This window comes from Mirounga angustirostris, unplaced genomic scaffold, assembly GCF_029215605.1.
Source record: "Mirounga angustirostris isolate CCGP_5_RB_7025 unplaced genomic scaffold, mMirAng1.0.hap1 SCAF_11, whole genome shotgun sequence".
Classification (NCBI taxonomy): Eukaryota; Metazoa; Chordata; class Mammalia; order Carnivora; family Phocidae; genus Mirounga; species Mirounga angustirostris.
Window position 1 is genome coordinate 116,444,590 of NW_026991719.1, and position 24,792 is coordinate 116,469,381.

Here is a 24,792-nt window from a genome sequence, read left to right on the forward strand (position 1 = left end):
TCACTAAAATTAATGTATGCATGTTAAATAAGCCCATGAAAAATTTTTCTACATTATTAGCCATTAGAGAAAAGCAAATTAAAGCACAGTAAGATGCAACTTTTGAGAATAGATTAAAAAAATAACATTGAAATTACTAAGCACCAGCAAAGATGTAGAACAACTTGAACTCTCATGCATTGCCCCAGTGAATATAAAGTTGAACAGTCACTGTGGGGAATGACTTTGTAATTTCTTATATACATATACACTTATCACTTGACTCAACAATCTCATGCCTGGGAGAAAAAAAATTATGTTCACACAAAAATATATACATGATTGTCTATGATAGCTCTACTCATATATGACAAAAGCTTTGAGCAATCTAATGTCCTCACAAGGGTGAACGAATTAATGAACTGAGGTGCATCCACATAATGGAATGCTACTAAGCAGCAAAAGGGATAGACTATTGACACACAGAGCGATTTAGAAGAATCTCAAAGACTGTTTACTATGTAAGCAAAGCTAGTATCAATAAGTTATATACTCTATTACTTCAATTATATGACACTCTTTGAGATATGTAACTGTGAGTGTGGAAAACAGATGAGTGGTTGTCAGGGTTAGGTGTTGGAAGAGTATATAAATGCAAATAGCACATGGGAGGGTTTTTTTATTTTTTGTAGAGGACAGTTATGAAACCATTCAGTATCCTGATTATGGTTGTCATTACACAAATTTAGACAGGGGTAAAAATCATGGCACTGTACACCAAAGAAGTATTATTGTTTGCTATTTTAAAAAATAAAATGGAAATGGAAAAATAAGATAGCTAGATAAATATAATAATGTCAGAAAAAAATAATTTCATAAGAATAAATAACAGATATTACATAATGTTAAAAGAGTCAAATTATCAAGATGACATAGCAGTCCTTAATATGTACAAACTTAAAAGCAGAGCTTCAAAACACATTAACTAAATAAAACAAGAGATTGAGAAATGAGAAATAATTGAAGCTACAATTATATTTGGAGACATCATCATTCCTCTCTGTATAAATAATCAAATAATTAAAAAATGAAACCTGAAAAAGAATATTAACCAAATTGATTTACTTGGCATTTACAAAACACTCCAAGAGCAAAATGTACATTCTTTTCAAGTGCACTCAGAACATTCACACAGACCATAAAACAACACTTGACAAATTTTTTTAAAAATGGGAATTATGTATTTCTCTACCCATAATAGAATTAAAGCAAAGAATAGAACTAAAGAGATATGTAAAAAGTCACCAAATTTTTGGAAACTAAACAACACATTTTTACCATTCCTACTTGAAAGAAATTATTGAGGGAAGTTAGGAAATATATCCAACTAAATGAAAACGAAAACAAGACACATCTGAATTTAAGGGATTCAGCTAACACTGTGCTTAAGGGTAAATTTATGTCACTAAATGCTTTTATGCAGCTTAAAAAAGACCCAAATCAATATTCTAATATTCCACCTAAAGTATAAAAAGAAAAATAAATTCAACCCACGTAATGCAGAAGAATAGGAATAATATAGATAAGAGCAGAAATCAGTGAAATTGAATTTAGAAAAACAATGCCTGTCAATGGAAACAAAACTGGTTCTTTGAAAAGATCAGAGAAGCTAAAATATCTGCTGTTGTTCTGAGAAATTAAAATTAAAAGAGGTTGAGAAGCAATGGTGTAGGACATAGCTAAAAGTATAGGGAACTATATATAGAGAAAGGGACATATCATGGAATTGCTTTCAGAACGTGCAAAAATGATAAGAACATGTCATATAATCAAGCTCTTGGCAGTGCCAGAAAACCAGGCAGCAAAACTGGGATTCAGTGTATTGGGTATATTAGGGTCCACACGGATAGATGCCCATGTAGGAGCATGATGAAATCCCTGTCTGAGAAAGTCTTCCATCCGCTGTGCTCAGGGAAAGCCTAGAGTTCCGTGGTTGGGTGTGAGAACCCACCACCCTGGGGATCAAGGAAAGAAAGCATGCTGAGTTGGTAGGGACTCTGGGCTTAACAGTCCTCATTTTAATCAGACTATTTTGCCTTCCTCAAGTTCATGGATCAGATTCTTTTTGAAGGCTTCCATTGGAATGAGAGAGGTCCCACTTCTAAAATTTTGACAATGTCCACCAGTTAGATATTGTAAGAATTATGGAGAACTGGGCTCTGGGTACTCTGGCCCAAGTTGGCCTCAGTCTTGCTCTGTTTGCTATGAAAAACTTTAGTTACTGCACAGCTGCCAGCTTCCTAAAACAAACACACTAAATTAGAGGAAGGAGTAAGTGTCTGGGTATTAATAGGTATAAGCTGAGACCTGAACAAAGGATGCCAAGAGCAGAGCTTTTTTTTTTTTTTTTTTTTTTTTTTTTTTAAGATTTTATTTATTTATTTGTCAGAGAGAGAGACAGAACACAAGCAGGGGGAGAGGCAGGCAGAGGGAGAAGCAGGCTCCCTGCTGAGCAAGGAGCCCGATGTGGGACTCGATCCCAGGACCCTGGGATCATGACCTGAGCCGAAGGCAGCCGCTTAACCAACTGAGCCACCCAGGCGTCCCAAAAGCAGAGCTTTAAAAGTGATCTGAGATAGTCGATGTGAGATTGAAATGTCATGATCACTGTATATATACTATGAGCCACAAATACACAGGCATGGACATAGTCAGATATATACATATATCTAAATTTAAGAAAATGCAGGAAAACTTTCTCTTCTTGTTTACTACTATAGGAATTCTTTTTCCCTTTAAAGTATTACCTAGATGTATTATGCCTTTTAAATTTTGGCTGCCAAGTGTGTTCACAGGAAAGGGATGACATTCTGCAACATGTAGATTTCTATACAACACTCTACTGCAGCTTAGTCTAGTCTAGTCTTAGTCTAGCCTAGTATCCTCTCCTGAAAGTCAGACCCCTGGTTCCTATGGCTTACCAAACCTATTCACCTAGACATCCCACTCAACTTCACTGTCTACGTGGCCCACAGTGATATCATCTGCCACACCTTTCTTCATGTCAACCGTAATTCAAATTACCACCAGTTCTTTCTCCCTTATCCTCAATCTCATCTGGGAGGAATGATTTCTGCCTAGTCAGCAAATATAAGACCTCAGAATCATTATATATTATCCTGTCATTTCACAGTTGCTAATTTCCTAATATTTTCTAGAATCTGTCTCCTGCTCTTTTTCTCATATCCACAGCTTAAATTACATGTGTTATCATTCCTTTGGTTTATTTCCTTGGTGTTTCTCCCCAGCATATGTTCAGTAAATGCTTCCTGACTGAAAGGATGAATGAGAGAATGATTAACTGAGTGAATGAATAAGTGAATGAATGAATGAAGGAAGGAAGGAAGGAAGGATCACATGTTTTGATTCAAAATGTGGAATGTGAGCCCTACCTGGGCCTTTGAACTCCATGGAAGAAATTGAAAATGCTACAAATGGCTCCAGAATTTCCCTAGGAAATTATTACTGAGTTTGTCATTATGGACTTCTCATACCCAAGCCCAAGCACTGTCTTAGACTTGGGGATGTTCTCAATATCATGATACATGATATCAATATCATGATACATGATACTTCTTACTTTGGACTCTACATAGTCCATCAGTTTAACAAGGAAGGGTGCCATCTCCATGGGTTTCCATCCACCCTGCAAATGTCTGCACCTTGGACAAATCTTCTATCTGGTAGCAACATAGACCAATAGTCATAGCCATAGGACATCTGCCCTCTAGTGTGCCAAGAGCTCAGAATCTGGGGGAGGCAGCCTGAGCCAGGGACAAAACCCAGACCTATTTCAAGGCATGTCCACACCCAGCCCTTTACCTGCAGAGTCACTGAAGTGATTAGTCCCAGGGCATTGCTCCACTCCCTCCTTGCAGGTGTACACTCCCTTCCACTAGTCACTAGTGTTTCTGGTCTGTCTCAACTGTCAGACATCAGTCACCACTCCCACTCACTCACATAGCCCCAGCCTTTACAGAGGGGTCCACTGTGCACAGAGGAGACACATCCCAGCCTCCAGCAGGCACCAAGGCATCTCTCAGCCCTGGGACACCAGCAAGGGTGCAGTGGACCCTTGTACTCAAGAGTATTCAAGACTATTGCTCAGCCAGATTATGCAGGGAGCAGCTGTGCTCTTCCTGACAGAACTTAGCATGGTCCTAAGGTAGGGGCTGGTATCTGGCATGCTGCAGGGCCACTCCTCCAGTTGATCTGTTTACTCAGACCACACTAAGACTTTCAGCTGGTAATGATGATTCTGAGATCTCCCAAACTTATTCGTGAAAGATTTCCTGTACAACATTCACTCCCCACTTATCACCCAGATTCCTAACCAACTCTGACAGAAAGAATTACAGTTTCTCAGAGCCCCAAAGTGCCTTGGCTCAGGGCCTTTTTACTTAACTTCTCCTATCTGGAGTCTCACTTCCTCACTCTTTTTTCTTGTTCTGTAGCTCTTAGAGGACATCTCACCATCTTCCTGATATGATTGCTGCTCCTAGCCTCTACCATTCTTTGGGTAGGGGTCTGTCCTGCTGATCCTACCATCCCCACTACTAAAGCAGGGCCTTCCAAAAAGCAAGTACTGAAGAGATGTTTGGTGAATGAAAGAATCAGTGAGCAGGGACTTTCATCTATTAAGATTTCATCTACTTTCTTCAATAGGCCAAGCAAATCCAAGTATATCTTTTTCATTTTCCAGAATGGTGGACTGGAAGGTATAAACAAGCCCAAGAATAAGCCATCCTTTACATTTTCCCCTCTGTTTACTGAACCCTATACTTTACTGCTTGGCTCTTTCACAATTCCAAAGAAATTTCTATTCCAATGTTATCTTGTACCAGGTCCCCCAAAAGATGGGAGGTTTCCCAAATTTTTGCAAAATATTGAAACTCTTATTTTTAAACCGGAAAAACAGCAATAAAAACATTACCAATGTCATTCTAAACTTAGAGCCTTTAGGGAATTAAACCTTCCATTAAAAGGGACATTTGAAAAATACCAAAAGAAAAAAAAAGATAAACTTCCAAGTCACTCATATGGAATGGGAACACAAAGTTGTACGCTGTGTTCTCCCCAGCCTGACCTTGACTCTCCTCTACTTAGAGCCAAGACTGCCCTCCTCAAACACAGAGTGATGATTCAGCCTCACTCTTCAGTTGGGACAGGAAAAGCTGCTGACCAATGTCATGCAAGGAACATGGCAGTAGTATTATCCATGGAGCCATTTCTGGCCTGGGCCCTCCCTTCCTCATCTCTTAAAGCCTCCTCATACCAGCATGAGAAGGAAGTAGGGTCGGTCCCTTTAACCTTGGCCAAAAATTCCAGAACTTTCATCTTGCTGGTTTTAGCATGAGCCCTGGGGTCCCACAGAAATTCATAGTGTGGAGGATCACTGTTAGGCACCTGCCGGTACTCCTGATAATTCTCCTGCACCCAATCTCTGGTGATGAGCTTCCTGGGCTCCCCATAAATGAAATGATCCCTCCCAGCATACACTCCCATCATATTCAGGAAATCCCAGATGTCTTCATCAGGGGCACAATTGCCCTATGAAGATCACACCCAGGATGATTATCAGGAGACCATTTTTAGGCATGCTCTGGTTGTCGCTAAGCATCTCATCACGGGTGAGGTCCAGGGAGTTGACATAGGAGTGGGTGGTGGGGTCCACTTCCTTCACATCAATGCCAGAGATCACCTCCAAACACTTAGACACTTTCTTGAAGATCACAGGGAGTTGTTTCTTGTACCTTTTGATGACAACCTTCAGCATTTCTGCCTTTGTGATGGGCTCCTTCAATCAATACTTGAGGACCATGAAATGCACCAAATCAGCCACCTTCTCATCTAGTGGGTCTCTGGGCAAAGATTCAGTGTCTGCTGATGTCTGTGGGGAACTTGTATCCTCTTCTTCTTGGCTGTTGGAGACTCCTTCTGATGTGCTCCATGATGCAGAGAAGGAGCAGCTCTGAGGACTCTAGGGAGGACTGAGTGTTGCAGCAGGTTCCTCTTCCTCCTCCTCCTCTAGGGAGACTGGGATCACAGGCGAGGAAGGTGGGGAGGTGGAGGTGGAGGGGTAAGAGAAGTTGAAAGAGCAACTGGAAATAGAGGAAGTCTCCTCATTGGCTTCAGCTGTGAACACGTGTACTACTGCCAGGCCCTGTATCTCACTTTGGGCCTGAAAGTCTGGCGTAGACACTTTGGAGAGTGAGGCACGATGACTCTTATTGGCAGCAGCAAGTAGAAGTTTGAGCAGGATGGTTGGAGATGGGGTACCACAGGTCTGGAGGAGAGAGGGAGAGGGTCAGCAGCCTCAGTGGAGAAATGCACTTTGGCAGCTCTGGACAAAGACTGACTTACAGGTTTCCTCTTTAGGGGGTGCTCTAGGACCCCAAAGGCCTTCTGGACTTTGAGTCACTTTGTCCCTTAAGATCATATCAGAGGATGTAAGAGAGTTTCCCAGGCTGTAACCAACCAGAAAGCCTAGGATTCTTGGGTTGACTGTAGGCAGATGGGATCAGGCACTGTAGGCTTCCCTCTGTTCTGGCATGGGTAGATACCTTAGTAGACACTGAATGTGGCACTGAATCCTGGCACTGAGTGGGCCCCTTCTGTTCTGCTGACCTGAGGACACATGCTTTAGAACAAGGCCCTCATCACCCAGTTCCTGGAGCCCTTGTAAGAGGAATTGAGGGGGCACCTCAGGATATAGATGACAAGCAGAGCCTCCTGTGTTCTAGTATGGGAGGTACCCTCAAGCCAAGATCCCCATTTCCCTGAGACCCCAAAGAGGATGTAATAAAGTGGGATTATCTGCCTGAAGGCCCTGCCTGGGGATTCCTAGGACTGAAAGTCAGAATGGGTTTCTGAGAATACACTTTAGGGTGGGAGATCCCCTCTGCCCTCCCTCAGAGTCCTCTTCTTGATGCCTGATTGGGCCTGAAACTCCTCCCTCTGCTAACCTGAGGTCACGCCCCTCTGAGAGAACCTCACCACTCTCAGCCTCCCAAGATGGAAGTCCAGATACACCACATCCAGCCTCCCTGCCTGGGGCCTCACAAGGCTGAAAGGGACAAAGCAGTCCTTGGTCTCCCTCTATATGGGGTAGAATGTCCCTTAAATCTTCCCTCTTAATCATCAGCTTGATGCCTGGTAGGGCCTGGGACCCTTCTCTTGTGTACTGAGCTGGGCCACTTCAGAATAAGATCCTCACTTCTCTGACAACCCCTTCAATCAGATGGAAGAGTGGAAAATTCACCCCCATAACACATGGCTAAGTCTGCCTTAACTTCCCAGGCTGAGAGCAAGTTAGATTTCATGGGGCCCGTTGTGTTCTAGGATGGCAGGTGCCCTTAGTCCCCTTCAAGGTGTACATATTTGCCCCATCTGGGCCTGAGCTCTCTCTTTAATGGAAGTAGTCTCAGGCCAAGATTTCCATGTCCATGTGATGCATGAAGAGGTAAGGAGTGAATCTGCCTGATATTCCTCCCTAGACCATCTCCAGGCTAACAGCAGGGGCATGGCAGTGCCTGGCAGCCTTCTGTGTTGAGCATTCCCCTGAGTCCTCTCTCAAGAGTCCTCTCTCAAGAGTCCTCACCTTGAATACTGGCACTGTCTGGGCCCCCTTTCCCTGCTTACCCAAGAGTGGCCTCCTCAGACCAAGGTATTCACTTCCTAGAGACAATCTGGCAGCAGTGAGGGTCCACCACATGCTTATACATTGTCTCAGGGTCTCTGAGAGCTGTCAACATGGGCATGGTGAGGCTGAGGCCCATCACTCCTGGGTGGTGGGTTCTATCAGTCCTTACTCAGAGTCTGTACCTTGACTCCTTGTTGAGCTTGCGCCTCCTCCCTCTACTGACCTGATTCTGCCCCCTCAGACCAAGGTCCTCGCCTCTCCTGGATGCCCTAGGGGAAATCAGATGCTGCTGCTTATGGCTACCATGTCCCAGGGCCTATTAGAGCTAACACTGGGAGGCAGGACTGGATTGTGTGAGGCCTTCCTTTGTTCTACAGTAGAGTACCCATCCTCCCTCAAGATACTAATATCCAGGGGTGCCTGGGTGGCTCAGTTGGTTGGGTGACTGCCTTCGGCTCGGGTCGCGATCCTGGAGTCCCGGGGTCGAGTCCCGCGTCCGGCTCCCTGCTCGGCGGGGAGTCTGCTTCTCCCTCTGACCCTCACCCCTCTCATTCTCTCTCTCTCAAAAATAAATAAAAATAAAAAAAAAAAAGATACTAATATCCAAACCTGGCAAGGCCTCAGCCACACCACTCTCTACTGACTTTAATGTTGCCCTTTCAGTCAAAGCCTTAGCTCTCTAAGATACTACTCGCCACTGATAGAAGTGAGAGAACACCACATCTGGCCACCATAGGTCCTAACATGGCTGACAGCAGGTGCAGGGCCAGGTTTCTGTGGGGCCCCTCTGTTTGCAATGGGAAGTCCCATTACACATCCTCAAGGTCACCATATTTCCTCCTGGCAAGGTCTGCATTCCTCCCTCTGCCGAGGTAAGGATGTGTCCCTCAGGCCAAGCCACTCATCTCCTTTGTCAAGGTGAGAGCTATGAGGGAGGATTTAGGGGAACTTCTACCCCATATGAAGGGGAGCCACACCTTCTCTGTCCCTGCTTTCACAAGAAATTGGTGTCAGAATTATGAAAGAGGTGTCTTCTGCCTGAAATCCATGCACAAGTCTTCTCAGAGATGACCCTAGAGCAAGTTTCTGTGAGGTGAAAGATTTCCTCTGTCCTTCCTTTAGGTCTTCACATAGCCATCTATATGCAACTGCAACTCCTTACTCTGCTTAATCTGATGAGGCACCATTCAAAGAATGCCTCACATCTCTCAGACTCCCAAAGTGGAAGACAAGAAATGTATTCAGGGACCCTCTCTAGGACTTTCAAGACTGACTGCAGGAGGAAGAAAGGACTGTGTTACCCTCTATGTGGCAAGAGGTCCCTTTACCCATTCCTCAGAATCCTTACCTTTGCTGACCTGACTCAGCAACCCCACTCCCAAAATGAAGCTGTGCTTCTCTCAGACTCCTAAGATGAAGGTCAGGAACCGAGATGGAAGCCAGGATACACTAGAGCTAGTTACCTCTACCCAAGCATCCTAGAGCTGACAGTAAAGACAGGTGTGGATTCTGTGGGCCCCTCTGTGTTCTAGGTTGGTAAATACTCTGAGTTACCCTCAAGGTTTTTATGTTTACTCCAGACAGGGCCTGAACCTTCTATCTCTGCTGGCATGAAGATGTCTCCCTCAGGCCAAAGTTGCCTCTTTCCTGAGACTCCCAAAGAGGAAGTGAAGGAGTCAGGAACTTCTGTCTATCAGCCCTGCCCAGGGCCTCCCAGGGCTGACAGCATGAGCAGGTGCTTGTGGATCCTCCTCTATCTGAGGTGGGAAGTCCACTCAGTCCTTGCACAGAGTCTTCTTGGTGACTTCTAGCAGGGCCTAGGTTCCTCACTTTCCCAACCTCAAGCCAGTCCCCTCTGAACAAGTCCCTCATCCCTCTTTGATCCCCCAACTGGGAGAAGACCTATCATTCATCACCATGGCTGAAGGTGTGGAGAGCTGGATTGTGTGGGGCCTCCTCTATGTGGGGTGGGGTTTTCTGCAGTCACCCTTCAGAGCCCTAATCTTGATGACTGGCCCATCATGGGGATCCCCTATTCTTCCAAAGATTACAGTGTGATGCAGGTAAAAAGGGATTAATTTACTATGGGAAAACCTGAGAAATGCTCCCTCATCAAGCTAACACCATTACTGATAAACCATGTTGATGGTGTGCACCATGGATATGATGTGACAAGAATGGCCCTTCACCTCATTCATCATCCTCCCAAAAATCATAATCCATGTCTAATGTTGAGGAAACTATCAGACAAATCCTAATTGAGGGACATTCTACAGAATACCTGACCCATATTCCTAAAAACTGTCAAGGTTATCAAAAACAAGGAACTCTCAGAAATTGGCACAGCCAAGAGGAGTTTAAAGAGATATGGTCAGTGAAAGTAAGAGGGTGTCCTGGAGGGGATGCTGAACAGAAAAAAAGAAAAGTGATGAAACATAAGGAAATCTGAATAAAGTATGGACTTTTGTAAATAATTACGTATCAGTATTGGTTCATCAGTTGTAACAAATGTACTACACTAATGCAAGATGTCAATATGAAGAACTGAGATTGGGACATATGTGAAATTTCTTCACTATTGTTGCAATTTTCCTGTAAATCTAAAACTATTCTAAAATGAACCTTTAAAAACTTAAAAATATGTTAGCAAACTAGATAAAGTATATGTATGAAAAACCTATAGCCGGGCACCTGGGTGGCTCAGTTGGTTAAACGACTGCCTTCGGCTCAGGTCATGATCCTGGAGTCCTTGGATCGAGTCCCGCATCAGGCTCCCTGCTCGGCAGGAAGTCTGCTTCTCCCTCTCCCGTTCCCCCCTCTTGTGCTCTCTCTCTCTCACTCTCTCTCTCAAATAAATAAATAAAAAAAAATCTTAAAAAAAAAAAAAAACCTATAGCCAACATCATACTTTTTGAGGGAGATTTGAAAGCTTTTACTTTGAACTTGGGAACTAAACTAGGGTTCCCACTATCACCATTTCTATTCAATACTGTAATGGAGGTAGCAGCAGTGCAATGATGCGAAGCAGAAGTAACAAAAGGGAAAGGGATCAGAAAGTAAGAAATAAAGCTTTCACGATAAACAGATGATTAGACTGTGTATGAGGAAAATCCAAAATGAAAAAAAAAGAAAGCTAAGCTATTCAACCCATAAACATGTATATAAGTTTGCTAAGTGTAAGATCAATATACCAAAAAATGAACTTTGTTTTCTGCCAGAAACAAATGTGTGAAAATGAAAGTAAACAAAATATAACTTGTAATCTATAATACCAAAACACCAAGTATCTTAGACTATATTTAACTTAAAAAATTAAGAGCTTTACAGAAAAAAGTATTTAAAAATATAAAAATGTTGTTTAGATATATTCATAAATCCCCCTATATATTAAATAAAATACATTCACAGATGTAAGGGTTTAATACTGTAAACATTTTGCTTCTCACAAAAAAAAGAAAATGCAGATTAACTGCAACCCCATATTTAAAAACAGGAAAGGGCTTCATATGTGAATATGTGTGTACATGATACCATGGATGATTCTAAAATATAAAGGCGTACAAATAAATGGCCAAACAAGTCAAGATATTCTTGAGAAAACTAGAAGATAAGAGCAATTACTCTGCTAGCTGGTAAGAAGTACAAGCAAGCTCCAGTAACAAAGCTTATGGTTTGGGTGCAGACACCAACAAGGAGACCAATGAAACTGAATCGTAAGTCCTGGAAAACACACACACACACAAACACACACACACATACCCTTAATTTATGAAAAAGTTGCAACCACAGAGCAGTACAAAGACTATAGTCTTTTAATAGATTTTTAATTTTAATAAATTGCATTGAAATAACTGAGTGTCCATATAGAAAACCAAATGCAACTGGAATCCTCCTTCACACTAGACACAAAAAGCAGTGACACAAAGATTAAAGACCTGCCTTAAAGCTTATTATGAACACTTTCAAACATATGTAAGAGTATACAGGAGAACAAATTGAACCTTTGTATAGTCTATTGTTTAGAGACAGCAGTGTGGGTCCATTAGGGCAAAGGTAAGGCTTAAGGGTAAGGACTGAAGGAGACTGGGGATGAGGTAAAGTCAGTAACAGAAGGAAAGGGAGAAGGAAAGGAAATGGCAGCTCCTTCTGCCCTCTTATGTCAGCCATAGATGACCTTACTACTTTCATGGGCCCTCACTTTCAAAGAGCAAGATCTGGAAATTAGTGGTGGCTTAGGAGAACATTCCTGGGGCCAATGATTACTTCATTCCACCTCCTACTGCTATCAGACTCCCCACTAACTTCTGGAGTACTCATATCCAAGAAATATAATCTGGACAGAACTATTCCAGAAAATTATGACCAGTTGATGTTGGGTTGACTACAGACACCATGAATCGACCCAGGAAGACTTCACTGACTTAGCACCAGTGCCATGTTGTCCACATGTGATGGGAGCAAAGGCCTCCCTCTCTCCCCACATGGATGTAAGCTTCTGCAGGAGGGAGGACCTTGGGTATCTTGGCCTCTCCCCCTACTTGCTCAAGTGATGGTGTCTGTCAGATCCTGTTGTTTATCAAAAAGACCCTCCTGTGGACCCCCTTGTACTAGGGCTTAGGGCATTTTGTGGAGCAAGGGAAAGGACTTTCACCTTGCTGAGGTCAAGGGTGCTCTGAGTGGTGAGAGGACAGAAAGCTGAGCTAATTCCACAGTAGGTGAGGAACTTCCAGTGATTAGAGTGGGAAGGTCTCTTCCAGCACATGAACAACCACATATCTGTCCTAGAATTGCCTTAATAAAGTCTCTTCAGCATCAAAATGGAATTTAAGACTCATACGTGGAAAGGTGTCAATCTGACAGTTGGTTCTTGAATGAGAATAGATGTCACTCATAAAAGGGGGCCACATGGTCAAGCTGAGGTGCCCCACAGGAGGAAGTGTGCCATCTTGGTCATGTCACCAACACATGGGTAGTTGCTTATACAAGAACTGTCCCCAATTCTGCTCTGTGTACATCCTTCCAGCTGTTCTTAAGCTCAACAGGACCCTCAGCAAAATTCAGGAATCCTGAGATTCCAGAAGAGGTATTATTTTCAGAGTGTTATATTTATGTGAGATGAATCCTTTACTATGTAGGAGATTTACAAATATTTTCTCTCAATCTGTAGATTATATTTTTTCTATTTTTTTAAAAGTGCCTTTCTTATTTTATTTTATTTTATTTTATTTTATTTTATTTTATTTTATTTTATTATGTTATGTTATGTTATGTTAGTCACCATACATTACATCATTAGTTTTTGATGTAGTGTTCCATGATTCATTATTTGCATATAACACCCAGTGCTCATTGTAATACATGCCCTCCTTAATACTCATCACTGGGCTAATCCAGCCCCCCCACCCCCTCCCCTCTGAAACCCTCAGTTTGTTTCCTGGAGTCCATAGTCTCTCATGGTTCGTCTCTCCCTCTGATTTCCCCCCCTTCATTTTTCCCTTCCTTCTCCTAATGTCCTCCATGCTATTCCTTATATTCTACAAATAAGTGAAACCATATGATAATTGACTTTCTCTGCTTGACTTATTTCACTTAGCATAATCTCCTCCAGTCCCATCCATGTTGATGTAAAAGTTGGGTATTCATCCTTTCAGATGGCTGAGTAATATTCCATTGTATATATGGACCACATCTTCTTTATCCATTCATCTATTGAAGGGCATCTCGGCTCTTTCCACAGTTTGGCTATTGCAGACATTGCTGCTATGAACATTGGGGTGTATATGGTTCTTCTTTTCACTACATCTGTGTCTTTGGGGTTAATACCCAGGAGTGCAATTGCTGGGTCATAGGGTAGCTCTATTTTTAAATTTTTGAGGAATCTCCACACTGTTTTCCAAAGTGGCTGTACCAACTTGCATTCCCACCAACAGTATAAGAGGGTTCCCCTTTTTCCACAACCTCTCCAACATTTGTTGTTTCTTTCGCTGTCCATTTTGGCCATTCTAACTGGTGTAAGGTGGTATCTCAGTGTGGTTTTGATTTGGATTTCCCTGATGGCTAATGAAGATGAACATTTTTTCATGTGTCTGTTAGCCATTTGTATGCCTTCTTTGGAGAAGTGTCTCTTCATGTCTTCTGCCCATTTTTTGACTTACTTGTTTTTTGGGTGTTGAGTTTGAGAAGTTCTTTATAGATCTTGGATACCAGCCCTTTGGATCTATACTCTAGGAACTACAGAACCCTCATGAAAGAAGTTGAAGAAGACACAAAAAGATGGAAAAACATTCCATGCTCATGGATCGGAAGAATAAGCATTGTTAAAATGTCTGTGCTACCCAGAGAAATCTATACCTTCAACACCATCCCAATCAAAATTCCAATGACATTTTTCAAAGTGCTGGAACAAACAATCCTAAAATTTGTATGGAATCAGAAAAGACCCCGCATTGCCAAGGAAAGGTTGAAAAAGAAAAACAAAGCTGGGGGCATCACGTTGCCTGATTTCAAGCTATATTACAAGCAGTGATCACCAAGACAGCATGGTACTGGCACAAAAACAGACATATAGACCAATGGAACAGGATAGAGAACCCAGATATGGACCCTCAACTCTATGGTCAAATAATCTTCAACAAAGCAGGAAAAAATATGCAATGGAAAAAAGACAGTCTTTTTAATAAATGGTGCTGGGAAAATTGGACGGCTATATACAGAAGAATGAAACTCGACCATTCTCTAACACCATACACAAAGATAAACTCAAAATGGGTGAAAGACTTCAATGTGAGACAGGAATCCGTCAAAATCCTAGAGGAGAACATAAGCAGGAACCTCTTTGACATCGGCCACAGCAACTTCTTTCAAGATACATCTCCAAAGGCTGGTGAAACAAAAGCATAAATGAACTTTTGGGACTTGATCAAAAGTGGCTTTTTTAAATAACTCTGTCAACATAACTTATCACTATTGATGTTGATAATGATGACCTGAGACAGCATTTGTTAAGTTTCTCCATTGTAAAGTTACTCTTTTTTCCCCACTTTAATGCTGTATTCTTTGGAAAGAACTCTCTATGCACAGCCCATACTTAAGTAGGGAGTTATACTCCACCTCCTTGAGGAGATATATGTGTGCTCAAATTGTTTCAGCCAAAGCTGAATTAAATAAAGTGATATTAGATTATAATCGATTATTATAGAATGAAGAATTGAGAACTCCCTTACTTTCTTCCACTACAAGATAGTCCAAGCTCATCTTGTATATTTCTTGACCCAGTCTTCGAGTCACCCATTTCCTCACAGAGCGCAGGTTCCTTTTTTTTTTTTTTGGAGTTTGATCTCAGAAACCTAAATCTGGGGGTACCTGGGTGGCTCAGTCAGTTAAGCATCTGCCTTCAGCTTGGGTCATGATCCCAGAATCCTGGGATCAAACCCCGTGCCCAGCTCCCTGATCAGAAGGGGAGTCTGCTTCTCCCTGTCCCTCTGCCCCTCCATTTCTCCTGCTCTCTCTGTCTCTCTCGTTCACTCTCTCTCTCAAATAGAAAAAGACATCTTTAAAAAAAAAAAGAAACCTAAATCTGGTCATTAGGTATGCCCATCACTACCAGAGAGCCATTTCTTCTAGGCCCTCTCAGCTGGTAGAGCAAAAAAATATATGTGTGTATGTCAACCTGTATATATACATATATCTATAAATATTTATATATGTAATTGTATGTGTTTCTGTTAAGCTAAACATGAGTTCATATTGATTTCTGCAACTTGAATCCATGGCCATAAGAATCATTCTAGCCTCTCAACCTTTTTTGTCTGTAACATTTTACTCCAACAGTGAGAAACCTGGCTCTCACCATTCACCATACCTTTAATTAATTTTTCAATTACAGTTATACATGTATAATGGTTTCAGAATTGCTAATAAGCACATGTAATAAATAAATTATTAATAAATACATATGAATAAATACATGTGGGAAACAACTTTAGTAACAACTAGAATGCAATGCTTTTTATATAGGTCCTTTGGCTTTGGTCTTACAAACCCGACTCCTATTCAGATATACTTAGGTCAACACCTTTCAACTCCATACCCTTGAGTTAAGTTGTTTCATACATTTGTAATACATATGGGTTGTTGTTTTCATAATTTTCATTCTGTCCTGACATCCCCCAACCTCCTATTTATCTTTTTATTTGTAAGCATTAATTTTTCATTCTTTATGCTCGCGAGGTCGATGGCTTTTGACAACAGTGTAAGGTGTCACGTATCCACCATTATAATTTCATACACAATAGTTTCACCACCCCAGTAAATGCCCTATATTTGATGTATTCAACCTTCCTCCCCAAGCACCTAGCAATCATTTGTCACTTTACTGTCTCTATAGTTTTCTCTTTTCAAAAATATTATATAAATGGAATCATACCATATCTAACCTAATCAGACTGGCTTCTTTACTTTGTAATAGGCATTTAGGATTTATGCATGTCTTTGCCTAAATTAATATCTCATTCCTTTTTATTGACGAATAATATTCCATTGCATGAATGGACAACAGTTTGTTTAACCATTCACCTATTGAAGGGCATCTGGGTCCCATCTAGTTTTTGGTGACTATGAATAGAGCTGCTATAAATATTCATGTGCAGGATTTTTGTGGGCCTAAATTTTCAAGTCAACTGGGTAAATACCTAGGAACATGAAGGCTTGATTGTGTGATAAGACTATGTTCAGCTTTGTAAGAAACACAAACTGTCTTTCAAAATGGCTGTACCATCTTGCATTCCCACAAGCAAAGAATGAAAGTTCTAGTTACTCTGAATCCTTGCAAGCAATTGGTTTTGTCAGTGTTTTGAATTTTAGCCATTCTAATAGGTATATAGTGGTGTCTCATCATTATATTAATTTAAAATTCCCTAATGATAATGGTATTGAGCCACCTTTTCATACACTTATTTTTTATCTGTATATCTTCTTTGTTGTGGTGTCCATTCAAATCTTCTACACATTTTTTTCTTAAATTTTATTTATTTATTTAAGAGAGAGAGCACAAGCAGGGGGTGGGTGGTAAGGGGCAGAGGGAGAGGGAGAAGCATACTCCCTGAGCAGGGAACCTGATGCTCTGGGATCAAGACCTGAGCCAAAGTCAGACGCTTAACCGACTGAGCCACCCAGGCACCCCAACATTTTTAATTATGTTGTTTTCTTTTTGTTGAATTTAGGAGTTCTGTGTATATTTTAGATAAAAATCCTTGATCAGCTGTGTTTTATCAGTATTTTCTCCAAGTTAGTGACTTGTCTTCTCCTTCTCCTAACATTATCTTTCACAAAGAAGTGGTTTTTATATTTAATAAAGTCCAACATCAAAATTTTTCTCATGGCTTGTGCTTTTCATATTGCATCTAAAAATTCAATGCCAAACACAAGGTAATGTAGATTTCCTCCAATGTTTCCTTCTAGAAATTTTTAGTCTTGCATTTTACATTAGGTGCTATAATTCATTTTGAGTTAATTTTTGCAAATGGTGTAAGGTTCTAAGTTCATCTTTTTGGATATGGATGTCTAATTGCTCAGTTACCGTTTGTTGAAAAGACTATACTTTCTCCATTGCATCTTTGTTGAAAATCATTTGATCATATTTTTGTGATATATTTCTTGGCTCTATTTTGTTCTATAGATCTACGTGTCTTTTCTTTCATCAATACCAAGTTGTCTTTACTATGGCAGCTTTGTAGTAAGTCTTAAAATTGGGTAACGTGACCTTCTAACTGTGTTCTTTTCCTTCAATATTATGTTGACTATTCTAATTGTTTGCCTTTCCATGTAAACTCCAGAATCAGTTTGTCGATATCTAGGAAATAGCTTGCCAGGATTTTGATTAGAATTGTGTTGAATTTATAGATAGATTTGGAAGAAATGACATACTAACAATATTGGGTCATCCAATCCATGAACATGGAATATGTCTCCATTTGTTTATTTAAATCTTCTTTAAAATTCTTCTATAAAGAAGTTTTGTAGTTTCACACATACTAATCCTGTAGATTTATTTCACTTTTAGTGCTGTTTCCAAGGTGTTTTGTTTTGTTTTAGTTTAAATCCCAATGTTTATTGCTGGTATGTAAGAAAGCAATTGACCTTTTTGTAGATTAACCTTGTATCCTGGGGCCATGCTATACTGGCTTATTTCTTCCAGGAATTCTGTTCATTTGAGAAAGTTTTTATTTCTGCTTTATTTTTAAAAGAGAATTTTGCTGGTTTCTAGGATGGTGGGTTTTTTATTCTTCTCAACGCTTTAAATATGCTGGGTTTTTTTGTTTGTTTGTTTGTTTGTTTGTTTGTTTGCCTGTATGGTCACTGACAAAAAATTCACTATAAATGTTATCCCTATTTATTTATAGGTAAAGTTTCTTTTCTTCAGGCTCTTTTGTCACCTTGTCTTTGTTTTTCTGCTATTTGAATATGATATGCACAGGGTCGTGTATGTGTGTGTGTGTGCATGTGTATATATGTGTAACATAAATATATAAATACATACACAGCCACATTTGCTAACATGAGTTGCAAAGCAGGAGCTGTTTGAGTGGGGGGAAGGAGAAGCTAAACAATATAAAGAAGAAAATGACAATACAGTACATGTGAGTATGACCTCAGATAATACATTTATGTAAAAAATACATTTGTATATGTAAATACAATAAAAATATAAAATATAAAAAAGGAATTTATGAAATGGATTGCTTGTAAGAAATGAGGTTTTAGAGATTGTTAATTATATGAGAAGAGCACCTAATTTAAGACATTTCCCTCATTTCAATCAGAAGTAAAACAACATGAGCTTTCCTGTGACCTTTAATTATAATCCTGTGTGAATTTGAGCAAATAGTTGTTCTCTAGAATGATATAAACTAATCTTTTTCAACCTTAGACAAACTTGAGCCTTTACTTAAGAAACATCAAATAATCCATCTCAGTTGTAAATGTGAATTCTTTAATCTTACAAAAAAAAAGCTTCATATATTTTGATATTTTCTGATGACAATGGACTTAAATGCTATTGTTTCTTATTCTCTATTAAGTAATATTACCAGAAAATATCCAGGCTAGCATATATGCTTCCCTGAGAAAGCTTAAGTATTTGAATGCATGAAGTATCACTATCACTCAAAATGGATAATTAATCCTCTCACTAGAATTAATTCTTCTAACTTAATGCAGTAGTCACTAAGTGTATAATCATTCAGTAACCATGTATTTCTTTTCAAAATATATATGCTAAGAATGTGCTATGTGCCAGATTCTGTTCTAAGTGCTCGGGACACAGTAGTGAAAAATCTCCCAACACTTTTCGACTATACATTATAATGGAGAGTGATACAATTAATTCACAAGCCAGATAAGTTCAGAGTTTAAGTATTATGAAGAAAACCAAGGTAAGTAAATAGAGGATGAGGGTGGGGCCTGAGGGCAACATAGAGCAGAGACTTGAATAATGGGGAAAAGAGCCATCTGAAGTCTGGGGAAAGAGCATTTTAGGCTCAGAGAAGAAGGATAAAAACCCCGAGGCAGGAACAAGCTTGACAAGTTCAAGGAGCTCTAAGAACTCTTACATGACTAGAGGAGCAAGCGATAGGGAGAGAGTGGGAGGAGAGGATTCAGGAGGCAAGCACAGTCACTTGTAGAATGTGGAAGGAGTTTGCATTTATATTGCAATTGTGATAGGAAGACCCCAGAGACTCTTGACAGGGGAAGTGAACTAGAGAGATATATATTATAAAAAGATCTTGTATTACAAAGATAGGATTTAGAGTTCTATTTTGAATTCCATATTTGGAATTCCCTTCAAATTTTGCACCACCTTCACAAAAATTTCTAATAAGATAAAATATATGTACTTTGAGGATGAATTTCAATCTTTCAAAATATTTTATGGTTAAGGTTATTGAATAAAACTCCAGACAAGCAGAACCTGGGTCGGAGGCTCAGGCTTCCTTTTTGAAAAGTATCTGCTCAGTTGGAATTCTTTTCTTCCTGACTTTCTATCTTGAGTGGGGATTACCCCTTAACTTCCTGGACTTGGTGATTTTTCCTGGTTCTTTATCTTGCATGTGGTTTCACTTTCCAATTTCTGGACTGGAAAATTTTTCCTGGCTCTTTGTGAGACCTCACTGTTCTCTCTATTTGATCCTGCTACTCCCATGAGAACTTTTCAGTTGACTGAAACCCCTTTCCTGAACTGGCTATACAACCCACAAATTTTGTCCTTCTCGTTGGTATGATTTTACCAAGGAGAATGCTTGGAACTTCAATGAACTCTTTGGGAAAATGAAGATCTCTCCAATCTGGCTCCGCTAAAGTCTCCCCTTTCCCATCATCACCTCTGCTCTTCGTTTATCTTTTTACCACCTTCAATCTTCCCTTAAATTAAAAATATGAAGCAAAAGTGTACTAAAACTTTAGGGTAGAAAGTTATACTCTGTGTCTGGTTCATGTGATTATGTATCTCTCTGTGTGTTATGCATATGTGATATTTTCTTACCTCTAGACAGTATTAGTGAATTAATACATAAAATCCCTTAAAGGAGTTCTATTCAAATTGGTTTAGAGATAAATGAGCGCTTATATAAGTTACATTTTCTGGAAACTCCCAGAAATAGAGAAATTAACCCAAATACTTCTCAAATTCACATGACTTGGGTAAATCTTTGGCAATGAAGACTTGTGGATTTAATTTTTTTAAAGCTATGGCTTATGAGTCATCAACATTAAGTATCATATGAACATACATTTTTATCCTATTTGAGCTTACGAGCCAAATAAGCTCTTATTACATTTACCGTATGTTTAAGATTATGAAATTGCAAATTCAACCCAAGGAAAAAATGTACATGTAAAATGCAGTAAAAATCAATTGCTTGAAAAAAAATGAATTGCTCGATACCCATTACTTCATGCATAACAAAAACAGCAGTAAAACAAACAAAAAAATGCATTTAACTTTGTTTAAGTTTTTGTTCTTGTGCTACTTGACTAACATGCATGTACTCTAAAAGTAGTCAATAAGGAGGTAGCTTGGGATGATAGCTAGCCTTGTTTAGTGTGATAGTATGTCTGCCTGAAAATTGTTCCCAAAATCTTTCTGGTAACTTGAAACCTTAGAGCTATGCTAAAACAAGGAACAGATATTTATTAAATATCTAGATTCTTTCTAAGTAAGACAAAGTACTGAAACATTAAGCATAAGTTTAAGTTTTATACTTCTGGCATCTTATTTTTATAAGGTATATGGAAGCTAAATATATTTGGGTCTTTTAAGAAATATGTTCTCTTTGCCACATTCAGAATTTGTACCATGAGGAAGAATATAGAGTTGACCCTTGAACAACATAGGGGTTAAGGGGTGCCAACCCCCACACAGTCAAAAATCTGCATATAACTTTTGACCCCCCCTCAAAACCTTACTAATAGCCTACTATTACTGGAAGCCTTACTGATAACATAGATAGTCGATTAACACATATTTGGCATGTTATGTGTATTATATGTTGTATTCTTACACTAAAGTAATCAAAAGAAGATGTTAAGAAAATCGAAAGGAAGAGAAAATACATTTACAGTACTGTAATGTATTTATCAGGAAAAATATGCATTTAAGTGGACCACAGAGTTCAAACCCATGTTATTCAAGGGTCAACTGTACCTGTAAAAACTGTGAGATATTATATTCACAAAATTTGCTAGCTTGCTACAGGTTGCTTGCATGTGAGACAGTTCACAATTGTTTACTTTCTAGTTTTCTCTATAGAAGAAAGGTTACTAATGGTTAAATTCATAATGGATAGATATAATTAAAACTGCTAAAAATAATAAGGATGATGAAAAACAACTTTGTATGAAAGTATGTAAGGAAAGTAGGATGTGTTTTTGACCAGGAAAAGCATCCAGGGTATAAAGGATGTGTTTTTATTAAGGGAAAAAAAGAGAACAACTTTAAACTAAAGTAAGTTGTCTGGTTGTTTCAGATTGAGAAAGATGAAAAATATAGGACAAATCTGAATGGGTATAGAAAGTTGTAGAAATTTTGTATAAAAGGAATATGATGTGTGGTCAAGCTGGTAAGATTGAATGGATTTATTTATAAGGATTTAAAAAATAAGTCTTAATATCAAAAGTACTCTGGTACAAATCTAGAATTCAATTATCTATTAGTTAAAACTACAAAATTTTCTTAGATTATTGGTCTGTTCTTTTTTTTTTTTTAAAGATTCTATTTATTTATTTGACAGAGAGAGACACAGCTTGAGAGGGAACACAAGCAGGGGGAGTGGGAGAGGGAGAAGCAGGCTTCCCGCTGAGCAGGGAGCCCGATGCGGGGCACTATCCGGGGACCCTGGGATCATGACCTGAGCCGAAGGCAGATGCTTAACAACTGAGCCACCCAGGCACCCCATTGGTCTGTTCTTAATAAGACATTCTAAAAGGTTTTTCTTTACCTTTGAAGTAACCTCTCTAGGAAACAAAGCTTTTGTATCTTATTTGAATAATTTCTTGTGCTTTATGTAAATCTTCACCATATCCTTGATTATGTAAATGAACCAAGACTTCTCACTTTTAAATGAGCTAATGTTTTTTGACATTTTTGTCAATTTTATATCCCCCAAATTAAATCTTAAATGAAATCTTTCTGTTCTATAACTGACCTTGAGATTTCTCACAGGGTCCTGAAAAATCTCAAAGGATTTGTTCTTTCAACTTGTAAAGAAAAACATTAAAAATAATTTTAGCTTTGGGGCGCCTGGGTGGCTCAGTGGTTAAGCGTCTGCCTTCAGCTCAGGTCATGATCCCAGGGTCCTGGGATCGAGCCCCGCATTAGGCTCCCTGCTCAGTGGAAAGCCTGCTTCTCCCTCTCCTGCTCCCCCTGCTTGTGTTCCCTCTCTCGCTGTGTCTCTCTCTGTCAAATAAATAAATAAATAAAATCTTTAAAAATAATAATAATAATAATAATTTTAGCTTGGGGCGCCTGGGTGGCTCAGTCATTAAGCGTCTGCCTTCGGCTCAGGTCGTGATCCCAGCGTCCTGGGATCGAGCCCCACATCAGGCTCCCTGCTCGAGGGGAGGCCTGCTTCTCCCTCTCCCTCTCCCCCTGCTTGTGTTCCCTCTCTCGCTGTGTCTCTCTCTGTCAAATAAATAAAATCTTTAAAAAATAATAATAATAATAATAATTTTAGCTCTATCCTTTTCTCCACCATTGTGGTGTGTGCAGTTCATTGTTCCTCACCATGTCCTCTCACAAGACTTTCAGGATCAAGTAATTTCTGGAGAAGAAACTAAAGCAGAATCCTCCCATTCCCCAGCGGATTCAGATGAAAACTGGTAATAAAATCAAATACAATTCCAAGAGGAGACACTAGACAAGAACCAAGCTGGATCTATAGGAATCACGTAGGAGATGGCACACATATTCGTATCACTATGTAAACATCACTACTACCTGAACAATCAGACATATTTTATTGGGAAAATTATTTTTCTGTTGCTATGCTTCTGCACTAGCTGGTTGGTTCAGTAATAAATATGTGAGAACTTTTGTTTGAAAAAAATTTCATTTTACTTGATATGTTGAACTGCCTAAAAAGCTGTTGCCAAATAAAAAGGGATGTGTAATCTTCCCCAGGTTACATTTGTATGAGTAAATGTTATTAACATAAATATTGCAGAAATCGTATAAGTTCATAGATATTTGTCAATATTCTTGCTGCTCAGGATATGTCTTGGTTCAACATTGTTAGTCATAATTCTAATTACCATTTTAAATGTTGCATGCCACAGAAATAACCGAATTCCCTTGTTAAATGAACTCTCATCAAATCTTTAACCATGACCATTTTGTCTTTTGTCATTCACAGTTGTTGTTTTACTGTTTTTTCTCTGAAAACATTTGCAATCTGCTGCAGGCCAGAATGCCTCATGATGGCCTTGCTTTAATAACTTTATACCGCTGGCTTAGGGATTTACAGAACTCTAGTGGAGAAGCTTATGGGTTCCTGAGACTGCTAGCCCAAGATCAATCAGAACAAGAGTTAGTTACATGGGACTGAATGACCTGATAAAAGATGATTATAGTTTTTGTTTGGAACATTGCTAGTTCTTTAATGTTTTATTTTCCAGATTTAAGGAACCCTTTTTCTTTTTTCTTTAGCTATCTATTTAACAGATTATATTTTGTAAACAGATATGAAACATTTCTTTTTTCTTCCTGCAAAATACCTCCAGAATTCAAAAAGTCTTATTGAATATTCTAACTTTCATGACAATATAATTATTTGCATAAGTTCAAAAAGAATCTATTCTCCTTGTAATAGCTCATACTGGTTGGAACCTGCATATACTTGGTTATGTAATGTTGTATTTATATGTCATATTTGAAAATGATGTACATAGAATCTGGTTTAAGGAACTAAGGTTGACTTCATGGAGCCAGTGCCTACTAAGCCCTTCTGGGAAAACCAGCCTGGTATCTGAATTACAAAGTTCCCAGCCTTATAGGTGAGTAAGGAAGATCACTTCCTGGCAGACCCAGGACACCTGAGATATCTTGGGTATCTGAAGAAGCAAGGAATTCAACCAAATCTATAGGTGCTACTAGTGAGGTCTGATGACAAGTGCTTGGCTTGGTTTCCTAGCCTCAGGAGGCTTTTTTTTTTTTTTTTTTAAGATTTATTTATTTATTTTAGAGAGAGAGAGAAGGGGAGGGAGAGAGAGAGAGAATCTCAAGCGGACTCCCCGCTGAGCACAGAGCCCAACTCCAGGCTCGGACCTATCCAGAGATCATGACCTGAGCTGAAATGAAGAGTCAGATGCTTAACTGACTGAGCCACCCAGGTGCCCCCTTAGCCTCAGGAGGCTTTTAAAAGTCTAATCTGAGATTCCTTATTGTCAGATTCCAGCAAATCAAACTCAAAAAGGCCTACGTGGTCAATTATCATTCCTGCTTCACTTATGTAAATAATAAGACCAGATCTAATAAGACCAGACTTGTTTTGTAAACAAGAATCAACATGAGGGTGATTTTAGAAATTTATGTTAGAGTAAAAAACTATAGTATATCCTGT

The 24,792-nt window shown here is 39.4% G+C and overlaps 2 pseudogenes; one reads left to right on the forward strand and one right to left on the reverse strand.

Annotated features, from left to right (window-relative positions):
• Positions 1-5,226: 5,226 nt before the first annotated feature.
• LOC123848402 (melanoma-associated antigen 10-like) lies at positions 5,227-7,753 on the reverse strand (annotated as a pseudogene).
• Positions 7,754-22,959: 15,206 nt separating this feature from the next.
• LOC123840742 (large ribosomal subunit protein eL39-like) lies at positions 22,960-23,115 on the forward strand (annotated as a pseudogene).
• Positions 23,116-24,792: the final 1,677 nt, after the last annotated feature.